This window comes from Abramis brama, assembly GCF_963993115.1.
Source record: "Abramis brama genome assembly, chromosome: 7".
NCBI lineage: Eukaryota > Metazoa > Chordata > Actinopteri > Cypriniformes > Leuciscidae > Abramis > Abramis brama.
Window position 1 is genome coordinate 6,456,545 of NC_139969.1, and position 16,176 is coordinate 6,472,720.

Below are 16,176 nucleotides of genomic sequence, written 5' to 3' on the forward strand. Positions count from 1 at the left end.
AAAAGAGATATGCCAGTGAAAGACCCCATACAGACCCATTCCTTTAATTTGAGTCAAATTCATTAAAAGAAAAGCCATTTATATGATTGAATCAGGCTTTTTGTACAGCCTGCTTCCGTTTGCTACCCGCCTCCTTTTCAGCTTGATAGGAAAAAGCAGCCTGTCTTAGACCACATTACATGGTAATTTTGCTGTATTCGATCATTTATCAATTAATATTTTTTATACAAATCACTTTCATCATCCAGCTGCATTTTCAGCATGTAAAATTTTACTGAATTTAATAGTTGCTACACTTTTAAAAATAAAGGTTCTAAAAAGGGAATTTTCACAGCAATTCCATAGAAGATTCCATTTTGTGTTCCCTAAAGAACCTTTCAGGCTTTAATAATGGTTTTGTTTTTGGGGTCTACTAGAATAGGTTTTCAAGCTTGATTTAAAAAAAAAAAAAACAACAACAAGAAAACCCCATTATTTTTCACATATTTTACATCTGGATCTTTCGTACCAGTCTGTCAGTAACGCTCAGTTTAGTTCCTGTCTCTATGAAGCCCCTCCTTCCGAGAAGCGCAATGTGCTCTGATTGGTTGGCTGGACCAGTGTGTTGTGATAGGTCAACCGCTTGAGCGTGTTTGGGAAATGTCCCGCCCCTTACCATAACCATGAGTTTCAACACAATACTAATGCAACTCAAACTGGTCTCACCCTTTTATTTTGCATAGCCTTGGGCGGGAATTAAGTAAGCAATATTGTGACGTGTTCGTTCCCGGAAGAAAACCTCTACACAGCTCAGTTGTAACATTTTCCCTCTTTAATGCTGTTAATCTGAATGTACAAAGCACACAAGCACTGAAAATATCCTCAACTTAACAACAACACTGAAATAGGAGTACACAGTTTATCTGTCAATCAATTGCATATATTATACGTATATTATATTTATATAATTTATATTATATACTTATATATAATCATAAAAAATACTTTATATATATATATAGCTATATAAAATTGGGGTTTGAATTTATTTTTAAGTAATACTTTTATTCATCAAGGACACATTAATTTGATCAAAAGTTACTAATGACTTCTATTTCAAATAAATGCTTTTCTTTTGAACTGAAAAATATGTATCATAGTTTCCACTAAAATATTAAGCAGCACAGCTGTTTTCAACATTGATAATAAGAAGAAATGATTCTTGAGCAGAAAATCAGCATATTAGAATGATTTCTGAAGGATCATGTGACTCTGAAGACTGGAGTAATGATGCTGAAAATTCAGCTTTACATCAGTTTTAAAATACAAAAAAAACTTTACCAGTTTTAAAATACAAAATAGCTATTTTAAACTGAAATAATAGTTCACAATATTAGTGTTTTTACAGAATTTTTTATCAAATAAATGCAGTCTTGGTGAGCATAAGAGACTTCTTTCAAAAACATTTACGAACCCCAAACTTTTGAACGGTATTGTATGTTATATATATTAATAATGGATGTTTTTGCCATTTAACTAACTGTACTAACATTATAAGTTGACCTTAGGGGAAATTAAAATATTAAAATGTACCATATGACCCCTTTAAAATATCAAATGACAGTTTATGGATACGCTCTGGTGCCTTATGTTTACAAGAGATGGGATAATATGATATGATATGATTCTGCTTTGTCCTACAGTGTTGATTTTGCGATTTAAACTGAAAATGAATTGCAAGCAGTCTGTTTGCAGAGTTGACTGCTCCTGACAAATTTCCCATCATGCACCACAAGGAGAAATGAAAAGAACAAAGCAATGCTAAATGCCCATAAAAGATGAATAACAAGGGAGAACAAAAAGATTGTGTGTGAGAGAAAGCTAGAAATTTATCGCAATCTTCTCCAAAATCACATTGTGCACTGTTCCTCGGAGATGTTCCTGTGTTCCTCGCCACTTAAACAACATCACACACTTCTGAAAGTTTTAATTCCTCTCACTTTCTTCTTCCCCATCGGGGGGGTCATGAAGCTAAACACTCCTGTGACATCTGACAACTAAAAGATGAATTTCAAGACATTTCTTTTCAAAGGCCCATTCAACTGAGTCTCATTAATCAAGTTATGGCTTCAGAACTGACACTGGAATCAAAGCGACCCGAGTTAGTTTTTCGCTCTTTCTTTTGCTCTGCCATGTGCGCTCTGAAGAATAACCCCCCGCCGCCCGTGTGTCTGGTGTCTCGGGGAGCAGGTCAGGGGATTGATGCCCCTCTCCAGCCGAGCTTGTGTGATCTACTTTCTTCGCAGATACTGCCACATTGCAGGCGCTTTTCAAAGGGGCATTAACCGTTTTCCAAAAGCCGTACAATAGCATGGTGGGGCATCCAGCATTCCGCATGTCCATGTCATAACTGGGTGATGTAGCTATTCTCAGCGTGCATTAACACATCAAGAGCAAATGCAGGGAAAACAACGCAAATGTGCATGACAAGAATGGTACATTATTTGACAGAGAAACTCATGATACTGAAATATCGAATTTGCATATAATCATCAAACACTGTCCCAATCTTACATTTAAATTGTGTTGATTCTGATGCCCCATTAGAAAAGGTTAAACAGAAAACAAAAAGAGACTTCTGCTCTACTAGTCTCCAGCAACTGAGAAAAAGAATCGAGTAATCTCACATGTCTCCGGTAGAGTTTCAGAAAAGAGCTCAACAATGTCACAAACATTGCCTCTGATAGACAGATACTCCCTCCCCAGACTGTCAACTCTGTCTTATATATATCACCTACAAATTCCACAGAAATAGAACATTAAAATATTATTGACTGCCTTATTTTTTTTGCTATTAAAATAATAATAGAAATTGATGGTGTTGGGGGGTAACTCATAACAAGCAACACGGGTTACGTAATCAGATTACTTTTTCAAGTAGCCTAACAAGTAAAGTAATGCATTACTTTTCAATTTACCGCAAAATATCAGAGTTACTTTTTCAAATAAGTAACGCAAGTTACTTTGTTTTCATATTTATTGACTGACAGCTCTTCTGTCCCCATGTTGAGAGAAATCTGGAGTAAGTGCAGAGGTGTTGTGAGCGCTGTGTAAACATGATGGTTATAGTAGTTCTAGACTAAATGTGAGCAGGCTTTCACTCATCTCACTTGCACAAATACAGATTCAGTATTCCTCAAAATGAATAAAAACAATGAAATGCAAACTTAGAATATTACAAAAGCCTGCAATAATCAAATATGTTAAATAATACAAATATATTTATTTAATCTCACTTTCTTAACCAATGTCTTTGCTGCTCACCTTCGATAATGACCATACTAATTAGCAAAAATGACTAAAATTGATGATAAACATCATCACATATTTTTGTTGATTTATTGCTGAAGTAGGAGTGTTGAACTTTTCTTCTGCGACCCAGAACGGCAGCACAGCTGAAAGGTTTGTTTGAGCTGCGCCCTCTACTGTACAGCTGTGAATCTGCACTTCCTTCAGCCTGAGGCTTAATCATTTCACTTATGGGCCCTGTCCCAAATGGGACCCTAAGCACTCTCAGTCTTCCTATGAGTCCGCACTTTTGTGACGTAACGCCACTTTGACTGTCGGGAAGAAGTCTGCTGTGGAGCTCGCATCAGTGACTCTGCAAAAGTGTGCATCGAGGGCGCATATCGACCACAAAGGGGGGTGCTTAGCACCTTTCTGAAACCTAAAACGATAAATGAGACACTCTATGGTCTCATGGACTTAACGGACACGTGCGCGTGGCAGCCATTGTAAGTCCAACAGACCAAAAGTGCATATGAGGTGTGCCATTTGGGACAGGGCCATGGTGTGAAAGAGCTTTTACTTTGGCTAAAAATACAACTTTTTGTTTTTTGTTATTAAAAACAAACAAGCAAGCCCAGCCCAGGTGGGGGAAAAGTAACCCAAAAGTAATGTAGTTTATTATTTTCCCAAAAATGTAACTAAGTAACACAATTACTTAGTTTTTAAGGGAGTACTTTTAAAAGTAACTTTACCCAACACTGAAATAATGTAACATTTTATATAAAATTCCTAAATTCCTTAGAAACAGAAAATTTAAATATTTTCTTATTTATTTATTTATTTATTTTATTTTAAATGTAAAGAATATAAGCAGCCTCTGAGAACTAACATTTTCCTTATGAATGCCTTGTTTTTGCTCATCCCAGTTAGCATCACCCTAAAAAACCTCCCAGCAAAGCATTTCAATAAAACGCATAAACGCAAACTTCTTCTTCTTCTTTATTTATTTATAGAGCACTATTCCAACAACAATAAGTTGTACCAAAGTGCTGTACAAGCAATTCTAAAATAAAATAAAAATAAAATAAGACACAATAAAACAACACCACAATAAAATCCACATAGTAAAACATAAATGCACAAGAGCTCAACCCTCTACACCTAAGGAGGACATATGAGATAAGTGAATTTTCAAAAGGCTTTTAAAAGAGCCTAAAGTTGGAGAAGACCTAATATAAAGTGGTAACATATTCCATAGCTTAGGGGCAACTACAGCAAAGGCCCTATCACCCCGTTGCTTGTATTTTGTGCGTGGTACAGACAGCAAAATCCCTTTCTCTGCAGATCTTAAAGCTCTAGAGGGCTTATGGACCTCAAGAAGTTCGGAAAGATATGATGGCGCTAGTCCATTTAAGCTCTTATAGGCATAGACTAGCATTTTAAAATCAACTCTCTCTCGAATGGTCAACCAGCCCAGGGAGGCCAAAACAGGAGAGATATGATCATATTTACGGGTCCCTGTCAAAAGTCTGGCTGCAGCATTTTGTACCGCTTGCAGCCGACGTAAAGATGCTTGGGAGACACCAATGTATAATGAATTACAATAATCAAGTCTTGAAAACACAAAAGCATGGATCAACATCTCTAAATCTTTTTTAGTTAAAAAAGGCTTCACCTTTGCCACGAGTCTTAAATGAAAGAAAGCAGATTGAGTTTATCTGTTTTCAAACTTTAAGGAGGAATCCAACAGCAAAGCATTTCAATAAAACGCATAAATGCAAACTTCAATATGTATAATATAGAATATCAAATTATTCCATTTCGCTTTTTGGCAGTGACATCAATTCAAAAATGCCATGCGCATCTTTTGAACATGCACACAACAGTCATAAATAAACAGCAAAGAAACATCCTGAAAGGTGAAACCCAAAAAACAATTTGAAACCTGTGGTTTTGGGCATGCCGATGACAATCGAGCCACCCTGGGAAGTCAAAGTAAGGGAGTAATATTTCGTTTCGCATCAGTGCTAGCACTCGGTTACTTCAAACAGCATTTTATTTGTTTGCCCAACGCCAGCCAGCCACACGGCATGCATTTATATTCCAATAAGAGGGAGGTGAGAGTTACACAGGCTGTTACGGTCTCCTTGTTCACCACAAAACATTACGAGCGCTGCAAAACCCTCACTGGTCAAAACACAATGTTCTGAAATGATGCATAATGATGCATAATGCTAAAGATGTGCTAAATGTATATTATTGTGGGTTTTGAAAATACATTATTAAAAACATAGACCTACAGGGTGACACTTCAATTAAAGTTTTCTGGGGCACAAATAAAGAGTTTTGGGAGGCTAATTCTGGAACATTGTGTGTTTAACTGCTGATGAAATTTAAGAGCTAATTGGTGGCTAACTGCTTTCAAATGAGCCCCTTATGACCAGTTGTGTCTATTTGATTTCACAGGCATGTATGCACTCTTTTATGTGGTGGAGCTTTGGGGAATACGCAGCGCTCAGAACCTGATATGTTTCAAGAGCTTCCTCTCATCTCGCCATGTTAATAGCCTGTCATATAACCCACACATCTAGCAGAAAACAAATGAATTTAATTCAAAACTTACTAAGATGCGTTTTCAGATCATGTTTTTCTTACACCATTATTAAATAGTTTTTTTGTTTTATGCATAGACCTCACCTAATATTGTAAGATTTATGCGTAATACAAAATAAAACAATCTACAGATGAAGTAAGAAAAATACACTTTAAAATATATACTAATGCTCAGAAGTTTGGGGTCAGTATAGCTTTGTTTTGTCTTTTAAGAAATGTATTCTTCAGCAAGGAATAATTTAATAGATTGAAAAAGACATTTATAATTTTACAAAAGATTTCTTTTTGTCAAATAAATATTTTTTCTTTTAAGCTTTCTATTCATCAAAGAATCATGAAAAACTAAATTACGAAAAAATTTCATAATATTAGAATGATTTTTGAAGGATCACGTGACACTGAAGTCTGGAGTAATGATGCTGAAAATTCAGCTTTGATACATTTCATTTTAAAATATATATTTAAAAAGAAAACAATTACAAACATTTCACAATATTACCATTTTACTGTCTTTTTGATCAAATAAATGAAGCCTTGGTGAACATAAGAGACTTATGAGTTTTGAAATTGTCTTGTTAACTTTGGAAATTGGGTAGTGGATTTAGTTCCCAGCATGCTTTGAAAATGACATGATGGTAAACAGTACATTGGCTCTATAAGCAATGACTGTGCTAATGCCAGTGAAAAGTAGCATCTTGTTCATTAAATATACATGCTAAATAAGTTTCATTTAGCATGTTCTATGATAGCTGTGGATTTGAACTGAAATAGAAAAGATTTATTGGTTCCAGAGCAATAACTTTGGAGCAACTTAATTTTTTTGAGTAATCGACTTAAAAATTTGTTTACGTTACAGATTATTAAGTTTCTCTAACTGAATAGAAAACTGAAAGTTTGTTTGTTTAAAAAAATATCATTTGGAGTTGTCTTAACTCAAAAAATGTATGCAAACTGTTGCATTATTTGCTTTGTTGAGCCAACATATTTTTTAGTCACAGTGTGTGTAAAACATTTTGCTTTCATATTTTTAAAAGGGATAGTTCACCCAAAAACTTTCTTACGTCCGCTGAGCACAAAAGAAGTTATTGCGAAGAATATTTCATGCTAAGAAAACTTTGTAAACCCATTGACTTTTTGCATTTTGTAAAATATTTTTTTTGTGATGACATAATTTAAGGATATTTTACCACAAAACAAGACTAAATACTAAATATATATATATATATATATTTATATATATATATATATGTACAGTTAATACCCCCCCCCCCCAAAAAAAAAAAACAATGATTGGTTTTAAGGCAGTTATTTATATCTTTTGCTGTAATGTGTCAGTAGGAAATATAAGTTTACATTTCCAAACATTCTTTATGCCATTAACTGTAATAATCCAGTGAGATTTCTGTATGCACAAGGAGTCTGACAACAGCCGGTATGATCTGATCTCACCATCATCGAGTCCGTCTGTGATTACATGAAGAAACAGAAAAAACTGAGACAGACTAAATCCAGAAGAACTGCGGGAACGTCTCCGAGATGCTTGAAGAAACCTTCCTGCAAAGCTACCTGAAAAACTATGTGCAAGTGTACCTGGACAAAAGCCGTTTTAAACGCAAAGGGTCGTTACACCATATATTGATTTGAATTAGTTAATAGAAGTTAAATCATAAATAAATTCAATTTGTGATTTTATTTTTGAAAGGATTCTCACTCAGCATTTTAACACAAGTGCCAGTACTTTTCACAGTACTGTAGCTTTGCAGGAAGGTTTCTTCAAGCATCTTGGAGATGTTCCCGCAGTTCTTCTGGATTTAGTCTGTCTCAGTTTTTTCTGTTTCTTCATGTAATCACAGACGGACTCGATGATGGTGAGATCAGATCATCCTGGCTGTTGTCAGACTCCTTGTGCATACAGAAATCTCACTGGATTATTACAGTTAATGGCATAAAGAATGTTTGGAAATGTAAACTGATATTTCCTACTGACACACTACAGCAAAATATATAAATAACTGACTTAAAACCATATTTTTGGGGGATATTAACATGCCTAAGACTTTTGCACAGCACTGTATATATATATATATATTGCAATGAGCAGCAAAGAAATGTCTTGCAAAGACAGTCCAGAAGATCAACTACCTCAACCAATTTAGACCAGCTAATGATTCATCTTGTACCAAGAAAACCATGAAAAACATTCCACCATCAGTCACAGTTTTTACCTTAATTATCCAATAACATTCACAGCAGATGCGTAGGTGAAGTTAATCGTCCTGGGCAACGTTGTCATTCACAAGCCAATGTTCAAAACTTAACATCTTTCATTTCCTGTCAGGAAACTTGCTAACAGCCAGTTCTGTCTTTCTGTGGATTCTTAATATAATAATATAAAGGTAGCTTTGAAGTAGAGCTCAAACAGTAGAGCGTTGGTGCTTGCAACGCAAGGTCATGGGTTCTTGCAAGGTCATGGGTTCGATTCCCAGAGAAAGCAAGAACTGAGAAAAATGTGTAGCTTGAAATGCAGTGTAAGTCGCTTTGGATAAAAGCGTCTGCCAAGTGTAAATGTAATGATGTGATGTTATGGTTTTACTCCGTGACTGGCTTGAATGATCCGTGTCTGTGAAGCTTGTTAGCTCACATTCAGCGCACTGTTAGCGCCGCAGATGACTCAAGGTGACCCATGTGAACTTTCAAACGGCACGTAGAGATAATTGAAGTTCTCTCAACTGCACTGGCGAGTAGGATACTGTTTTAAGAACATCAATTGGATGTGATGCAGTCCACTGGACACAGGCGTACACGTACTGTGAATTTTGAACAAGAATACAAAGCTGTGAGCACAAGGGACGTTTTACTTGCCTTGCCAGGGAAAATATCACTGCCTTGCAGTTAACCAATTGCAGTATCTCAAGGAAATAGTGAGAACAATGAAGCCTTTCAGGATCAATAAATTGTCAAATGAATTTTCTCTAAATGTGTCTGATGTACTCCCATAATTCTGTATCTCTCCCTGTGACTCTAGTCCGTCAATACTTAATGATTTAATCTCAGTCTATTCTTGGCCTCTGACATGATAGCTGGGACATATTGGATTTGAAAGCAAAAGCCTCTAAAATATAACTAGCGATAGACCAGAAAACAGCTTTACTTTATTTCAACTTAAAAATACTGAAGTGTTCAGAGGAAGAAAGCTATGAATTGCAATGAGAATGAAAAACATGTCTTTAATATCGCAACTACTCCTAGACAGCAAATGAAGACTTCACACTACAATACTGAAGTTTTCAGTATGAATGACATGTCTTTAATATCTCATTTGCTTCTCTTGGAAAGCATTGAGATGAAACGTATGTTTAAAAATTTCTGCAAAACTCCAAAACGTACCTATACATACAATTCACTGCCTTTTCCAGCTGAAATAAACCCTAGTGGCAGTAAAATACAAACAACTTATATTCCTGTTCACAAAAATTATGATTACGGGACAGACTATCAAAAAATATTGACTTATTTTTGCACGGTTCCTTGCACAATACTATGTTATGTCCTCAAAAACTTTTTTTGTATATTTGCAAACTACACTGTAAATTTTTTTTTTCAAATTTGTAAATAATACAAAGATTGCTGGATCATTTTTTACAAGAAAATGCTATTTCAGTTCTTGCTACTTCAAAATTCAATGTTTAATTCAATGCATTACTTGTTGTTGTTTTTTGTGTAATTTTGCAGAAATGTTGCCACATGCAAGTTTTTTCCCCCAATTAGACTAGGTTAGTCTCCTATAAACTTTAACATCCATTAAACCTAACCCTAACCCTAAACAATTAAATCTTAGCAAATTTCTCATCAAATTCTTCTAAAATTAAATGATCTATAGTATCCCAAAATTTGTGTCTGTTTTTATTGGGACTTCTGGCAGTTGCTTGATACTTAAAGTCACCGTGAAATCAAAATGGACAATTTTTAATTTGTATGGAATATCGCATTATTTTTTTAAATTCATGTGCCCTCGTAATCTTCATTCAAAATAACTTCCCCTCCCTCTTGCAGCGACATCTCTTCTCTTCTCTGATGACATGTTTACTGGTGCGAGGGCGGGGCAACCTGTCACTCACATGAGATCGACCAATAAAAAACCACAACCATCCAATCAACTCCCTGTGCACAAAACCAAGTCCTGCCCTACAATTTGTTCTTATTCTAGAAGCCGTTTCTCTCGGATCTACGTCACAATAGGGAAGAAAACACTATCGTAACTTCCGTTTCATGCAGACTTTAAAAGAGGCGTAACCGAGAACTCAATTAACTCTCCTGAGCGATGAAAGAAAAAATAAAAAACAGCCTCCGGACTGAGAAGCAAACACATCCAAATAACACCTTGAGCTTTAAATCCTCCCTTATGAGAGCAATCCTTCGGTCCGCAGACCACGAAAAAGGACAAGGCCGGTCGTCACACGCAACAAGTTGCGGACAACAGAGAGACGTCACCCTTGGTCACTGGAGCTTACGGTGCATGTGAAGGAGGTGCGTACTCGGCCCCCGGGGGAGATGGGAAGGAGGACTGTGTGTATGAACCCGAACACACACCTGCTATTTTTGTGCAGCACCTGCCTGGCCTGCCTGCTGCGCTGCTGTCTGTGTGCTGCAGAGATAACAGGGGGGCTATTCACGGCTAGTCAGTCGGAGAGAGTCAAGCCCTGTCTCACTTCTGTGTGTGTGTGTGCGTCTTACCCTCTCATACACATCCAGACCTGCTCTGTCGCTCCGTTTACCCTCCCTTTATGCCCACCAAATACACACAGATACAGACAAATTCCTCATATAAATTCACTATCAATCCTTACTAGCAATTCCAGCTCAATCCATGTCTTTCTTTTGCACACACACACACACACACACACACTCACACACACTCTTCAGTCTGTCTGCTGCAGACTGCGGCCAGCTGATCTTAGAAAAGGAAGCAGTTGTGTGAAAATCGTATTACCGTTTCCAGTTTTGTGAATAAAAAAATCACTCTAACAAAGCATCTCACAATCTGCAGGCAACCAACACGTAACACAATGCACTGTAAAAATGAACTTTATAAAGAGTATGTTTGGCAAGAAAATACTGTTTCAGTCTTTCTACTTCAAATGTAATGTTTAATTCAATGTGTTACTTGCTGTTTATTTGAAATTATTTCTGAAATTGAATAGCAATCTCTGAGTGAAAATTGTTTCAAAGTAAATCCTGCATCAGTGTGGTTACAAAATACAGATCCAACTTATCATTCTCTCCATTTCTCTCTAGTATTGGTACTTGTTAGAGGGAAACATCACTATCACGACTGCTCATACTTTAGGTTAGTGATTTAATCTAACCCTGAGTCTTTTGTGTGTCTTGACATAAATTATATCTCCAATCATTTTGCTTATTGAGAAGAGGTGTGCTATTAATTTTCTTTGTGACCAGAGTTATGATTTTCGCTTGGTGAACGATAGAGGCTCTTTTGAATTGGTCACCTAGCAACCATCTTAAGCAACATGATAACTACTCTGAACACCTTAGTAACTGCATAGCAACACCTTGGCAACCACCCAGATCACTCTAGCATCGTGGTGGAGAGCTTTGCACAGGCAAGCAAAAATTTTACAAATCTAGTTGTTATTTACTGTGCACAGGAGTCAAACACAAACATTTTAGCTCATGTCATCTGAACAACATGCAGCTAGTGTACGTTTCCACTGTTATCTGTGATTGTTATCGGCTATCTAAATATTCTGTTCACCCCTGGAAGTCTCTAGACTGTCCTTACATATGATTTATTTTACAAAGTCATGGAACCTATGGGCAAAATAAATAAATAATATAAATAAATCATGCTGTGCCTAAAAGGGCAAAGAAACACGTCAGCAAAAAGAAAAACAACAGGCAGTTAAAGGCCAGCTTGATTTTACAACACCTTGATGAAGGACATTTCAGTCTTTCTCAAGAAGATACTGTCTCACACATATCTATCTATCCATCCGTCCGTCCGTCCATCTGTCTGTCTCTCCATCTGTCCGTCCGCCCGTCCTATCTGTCTATCTGTCTGTCTCTCTACCTCTATCTAAGTGTCAGTCTATCTATCTATCTATCTATCTATCTATCTATCTATCTATCTATCTATCTGTCATTCTATCTATCTCTTTATCTGTCTGTCCGCTCTGTCTGTCCGCCCTGTCTGTCTGTCTTTCCCGAATAATGTCAAATATGTATTCTGAACCCTTGTCTGCATACAACTGAAACATTACAATAAATCATAATTAATCTATTATGTATTATGGACCAACAATACATTTTTACAACCCTTTTACATTAATGCTAATTTAGAAAAATACATTGACTAAAATGTTCATTTATACAACTTGAAATGTTATTAAATTTTAATAAGTGTAAATTAAATGTAGAAATTAACATTAACCTAGATCAGTTGTTCTCAACCTTTTGTGGGCCAGCGCCCCCTATCCATTATCCAGGTCATTTACAATTACAATTACTATTTTAAACTTCACTAACTTTCTAGGCCGGCAAGTTTCAATTACATAGAAGCCTATGGAGAAGTGAGGAGTGAGACAGCAAAAATATCTTAATTTGTTTTCCGAAGATGAACGAAAGTCTTACATTAGGGTGAGTAATTACTCAGAATTTAAATTTTTGGGTGAACTATACTTTTTTAATGGCTTGTCAACTTTCCATTCCTTTCCAAAAATAATAGAGTCGTTGCAAAAGAAACGATACATAGCTTACATGTCCCATTAAACTGGCAGATTTTAGAATGGTGTAGGCAATTATTTTGCAAGTAATTACGTTTAATCTTGTCTTGCCTGGATCTTTGGTGTAAACTCGTGAATGCCCCCCCATGAACACCTGAACGCCCCCCTTTCAAAAATCTTGCTTCCACCGCACCCCGTTGTTCTCTGAACGCCCCCGTTGAGAACCACTAATGAATAAAAGCCATACAGTATTGTCTATTATTAGTTCAAGATACCTTATTCATTAAATATAATGTTCACGTATTGACAGTTATCGTTAGCTCCATAAAACACACTGCAATAAACTTGACACCATTTGACATCATTAAAAAAATCGATTAAAAGTAAACCTTCTGAAAGCTTCTTTGGTGAAGGTAGTCCTATGGTTCCAATGTAAACCATGTAATTCTTACAGTCTCACTGTACCATGCGCACTCTCAGAAAAAAAGGTACGAAAGCTGTCACTGGGGCTGTACCTTTTCAAAAGGTACACTTTTGTTCCTTTTAGGTACTAATTTGTTCCTTTTAGGTACTAATTTGTCCCTTTTAGGTACTAATTTGTCCCTTTTAGGTACTAATATGTACCATTAAGGTACCAATATGCACCCTTTAGGTACAAAAATGTACCTTTTATAAAGGTACAGCCCCAGTGACAACGACCACCACAATACCTTTTCAAAGGTTGCTCCCAGTTAAGTTTAAGTTATAAATGGTTGGTTTTCCTTGGAAACAAAGGAACCAATTCCTCTTAACTAAGCTTATAAATAATGCAAACCTACTAGAGCAACAAACATCACATAGAACGTAAAGGACAAAGGCTGAATTCAGGTGGCAATTGCATTTCAGTCATGCATGTTTATCCCAGAGCACATGGTGAGATACCATAGATCCCCTGTCCTCCAAGCCAAAATATGAACGCTTTATCTTCAGAAACTCTGTTGACATGCGAAACGTGCTTTACATAAGCCCGGCACTGGAGAGGTTTGTTTATTACCGTCAAGAGCCGCAGAATTATGAAGCATCAGCGGGCCTGGAGTGTGCATGCATTCACAACAATAGAATGATGAACCAGTGAAACCACACAGCATCAGATCACTCACCCCGCACGTGAACGAATTACAAACTAAACACTTTTGCAAGATATGGATCTTGCATGCATGAACTATGAGGCAGGCTACTGAAATCCAACAAAACATAAACGAGAAGAAAAAGAACCCTATCAGCCAGATACACCTGGTTAAATCCCTAAAGGAATCTGAACAGTTCCATCATTATTTCAAAGCAATCCTGTATAAATAATTGGAATGAAAATTAAACATCACCCAAACAAAAACTGGATCTTTCAGACCACCAATAGAATCTAAGATATTTTCCATGTGATTTTCTTTAAATGTCCAGCAGCAAAACATTATTTGAGTAAGACATACAAAGATTTCACAATAGCCAATAATAAGACTCCAAGAATCAAAAAATCCTGGGAATCCTACAGTATCCTGTACAATATTCAAATAGAAAGTTTTATTACTCCAGGATTTATGACTTGTACATATTATGTAAATATTACTTGATTAACCATCTTAAAGGGTATATGTTCACCCAAAAAATGAAAATTCTGTCATTAATTACTCACCCTCAAGTCGTTCCAAACCTCTAAGACTCGTTCATCTTCGGAACATTAATGAAGATTTTGAATGAAATCTGAGAGCTATCTGTCCCTCCATTGACAGCTATGCAACTACCAGTTTCAAGTTTATTTACAAAATATTAATCTCCAACGTGAATTAACTCAACACTGTCTGCTTTCGCATCAACACACATGAGTCCTGGTGCTCTCATGAACGTGCATTGGAGATCAATATTTTGTAAAGAAAATGGTAAATTGTGGGGTTTTTTGCACACTCGCATCACTTCATAATATTGAGGTTAACTATCACGTGGATTACTTTAATGATGTCTTTACTGTCTTTCTGGAGCTTGAAAGTGGTATTTGCGTAGGCCGTCAATGGAGGGACAGAAAGCTCTTCATTTGTTTTCCGAATATGAAAAAAAATTGTATGGGTTTGGAACGACATGAGGGTGAGTAATTAATGATAATTTTTTTTTTTTTTTTTTTGCATGATCTAAACCCTTTAAGGACTTATTGTGATATTTCAGAACACACAATTCCCAAAAGTACTATCACCAACAGAACAAATGCCCTTCATCATAAAGAATGTAAGGAAAATGTTCCACAAACTCTTTGCTTCCATGTGATTTTCTTTTCTTTAACTGCCCAGTAGCATCACATTATACCAGTACAACACAAACAGACATTTTTAATAAATAAATAATAAAAATAAAATAAAAATCCTGAAAGAACGACAGTTTATCCAGTTAGGATTCTTATGAATCCCATTAAGTTTGGTTCCAAATGTTAATGCTATTTCATAAAAAATTCCTCCAGGGTTTTTTGACTATGGCTATATATTGGCTTGATGAACCTACAAGATCTAATGTGCATCATTGTCAGAAATGAACAAGAGCTCGGGGCAAGAAATGCCCGATAAAGTGACATAAAAAGCTCCATATATTTACAGTCTGGGGGCAAAAAAAATATGTAATTCAACCTCTGTTTATGTATTTTTCATAATTCCTAATATTTTAGGCCAATGGTTATGGGTTTAGTTAGTGCCTCATCAGACACTGTGAAGCGAAGTGTTTGTGATGGGAAAAGATTCAATCAGCAATTAAAACCCTGACAAAATGCCGCTGCTGTTCATTTTCTAAATAAAAAAGTTAATTTCTGACTCTGCATTAAATCTATGCCACAGTGACTGGCCGGCTCACCTGGTAAGTTGGATGTCGGTGTGTTTAAATCCTCAAGGTGATGCGTTTCTTCTTGGCGCAGGATGCGGGACAAAGCTGGTAATTTCACCTGCCTCTCCTCCAAAGCGATCACGAGCACCGGGCTGACATATCGGTAAAACACGGGCGTCTCTGAGCGGGTCCGGTGCGCACCAGGCGTTTATAGATAGCGCAGTGGATCCGCGTTCTTCCACCCGCTCACTCAGACACAATGTCCCTTTCGCGACGGAATCAGTCGGGATCCAGTGTGGGGACGCTGCTGCTGCAATTCGGTGAGGATATAACGGGTAGGTGTGGTTGGGTGAACGGACGGAGACAGACAACCGTGGCACGGGTCCAAAAGAGCAGCCCTGCGTTAAGACGCACGGCGCAGTGTGTGCCCGCCCGCTGAAAGCCTTTCAAAAGCAGAAGATTCACGTGCATATGAAGATATCAATGTCTGAGGAGGAATTGGTTTAGGTGATGGTTATTAACGCAATACATCCTCCTGCAGTCTGGAACGGAACGTCTCTCCAGCGGTTCCTTTGGTGATGTTCATGAATCAGTCTGTGCGACGTATAAACTGATATTTACATCCACCGGTCAGACGCCGAGCGCTGCGTAAACACGAGCATCATCCGTGGGCTTCAGAATGAGGAACCTAACCTTCCGAGAGGGGGATGGATCTCTCTCT

General features: G+C 36.9%; 1 protein-coding gene across 1 annotated transcript in view; it reads right to left on the reverse strand.

The window, feature by feature from the left end:
• sema6ba (sema domain, transmembrane domain (TM), and cytoplasmic domain, (semaphorin) 6Ba) overlaps nt 1–15,982 on the reverse strand; it is a 143,442-nt gene extending 127,460 nt beyond the window's left edge. Inside the window, exon 1 of the mRNA XM_084119738.1 lies at nt 15,486–15,982. The gene's annotated coding sequence lies outside the window, so the exon portion shown is untranslated. The remainder of the gene's footprint in view (nt 1–15,485) is intronic.
• Nucleotides 15,983–16,176: the final 194 nt, after the last annotated feature.